The sequence below is a fragment of the Chinchilla lanigera genome, unplaced genomic scaffold, assembly GCF_000276665.1.
Source record: "Chinchilla lanigera isolate Chin_1 unplaced genomic scaffold, ChiLan1.0 scaffold00173, whole genome shotgun sequence".
NCBI classification, from domain to species: Eukaryota; Metazoa; Chordata; class Mammalia; order Rodentia; family Chinchillidae; genus Chinchilla; species Chinchilla lanigera.
In genome coordinates, this window is record NW_004955574.1 from 635,344 (window position 1) to 637,311 (window position 1,968).

Here is a 1,968-nt window from a genome sequence, read left to right on the forward strand (position 1 = left end):
TTTTTTTTTTTTTTTTTCACCAAAACAGGGAAGGGATAGTATTTTGCACAGCCTTTTTCTTTTTTCCTCAAACTTATGCCAATCTTCCTGCTTCAGCCTCCCAAGTACTGGAATTACAGACATGAGGGTTTGTTTGCATGATTTTTTTTATTTTTTTATTTTTATTTTTATTTTTTTTGAGGCAGGGTCTCGCTATGCAGTTCAGGCTGGCCTTGAGCTCACTTTGTAGCCCAGGCTGGTCTCGAACTCACCACGATCCTCCTGCCTCAGCCTCCCGAGTGCTGGGATTACAGGCGTGCGCAAGCATGCCCGGCTTGCAGATTTCTTGAAAAGCAGAGTGATACTGCATCAGTCCTGGGGGGCTCCAGAGAGCAGGTTTCTGGCACGCACAGGAAGGGGCGCAGGAGCAGAGCCGGGGACACCAGGCACCAGCTCCCAGAGGACAGCGCTTGAGAATAAGCAATGATGTCCAACAACACACCAGAAGCCTCACCAACCAGGGCAGCCTGCCGAGCCTGGGGCTCAGAGCCCGGATTAGGGTCGATCACATCAGCACAGGGCACCCGTGTGGCTGGCCTTCTTTCTCAGTCTCCAGCCCCCAGAGGTCAAGCAGGTACCCTGGAGCTACAGGAATTAAAACAGGTGATGCCGGGCGTGGTGGCACACACCTGTAATCCCAGCACTCCAGAGGCTGAGGCAGGAGGATCGCTGTGAGTTCAAGGCCAGCCTGGACCACATATTGAGCCCCTGTCTCAGAAGAAAACAGGTGCGCCCCATGAGCTCAGTGTTAGCACAAATAGTGGCGAGTCACAGTCAAGGCCCTGGGAACAGAATTCACAGGATTCTGGCAGCCCGCTCTGCTGAGTGGAACCTCACCACTCAGGGGCGCTTTCCGGAGCTGTCTGCAGAGGAGGCGCTGCGTGCCAGGTGGGGTGGGAGCACAGGTATGCATGTGTCCCGAAGCACACACGAGGGCGTGTGTGTGTGTGTTTGTGTGTGTGTGTGTGTGTGTGTGTGTGTGTGTGTGTGTGTGTGTGACAGAGAGACAGAGAAAGAGAGAGAGCGAGAGCGCCTGCAGGGCCTTTGGAAAAGACCCACTCCCGAAATGGATATGTAGGTCTGCAGAGAGCTCAAGATTAGGCACTGCTAGCACGTTCCCAGGAGACGCTGTAACAGCCGGGCTCAGGACCTACTCTGAGGACCTCTGCCTAGCGGGAAAGCGGCTTCCGCGGCTGGAGTTTGGAGCGTTACACCTGAGCAGCGCCCAGGGCACCGGACCGCGGGGTTTGCACCGCGGGGTTTGCAGCTCGGTCCTGGAGCGCCCCCTGGCGGTGATGCGGGGCACTGCAGCCCTTGGGAGGATGCGGATCTCGGGTCACCGGGGTGAGGGCGGGGTGTCCTATGCGTTGGGCGGAGCCTGCAGCGATCACTCCAGGCCTCCACTGGACCAGACCTTAGGGAACCCGAAGCCTGGGGGCGCGGAGGCTGATGACCTCCCTCAGGGCCTGGGGCCCCGCTGTCTCCGGCTGAGCCAGGCGACAGCGGGATAAAAGCCTGGGCAGGGGCGCGGTCCCCGAAGCTCCTTTCAAGCCTGTGTCGCTTTCTCCAATTTCACTTACGTAGAAGCCAAGGAGACAGCGACCCCGCCCGACGCAGGTGGCCCGTTTTGGCGACAGTGTCCTCCGCTCGGCACGGGAAGGACCCTTGTCCACACGCTGGCAAACGCTGGGGTCCCGTGCTCCCTGCCTCGGGTCACCTCGGCGGGAGGTGGAAGCCCTGCTCCCGGCCAAGACCTCGGATCCCGCCTCCGCGCCCTCTCGGCGGGCATCGCACACACCGCGCGCCCCGGGGGTCCCCATCGCGCCGCCCGGCTCCCCGCGGAGGCTCCTCCTCGGCCCTTGTCCCTGCGCCTCGGAGTCACCCTGTGGCCCCGGCTCTGTTCCTGCCACCCCCACGGCCCCGCCCCGG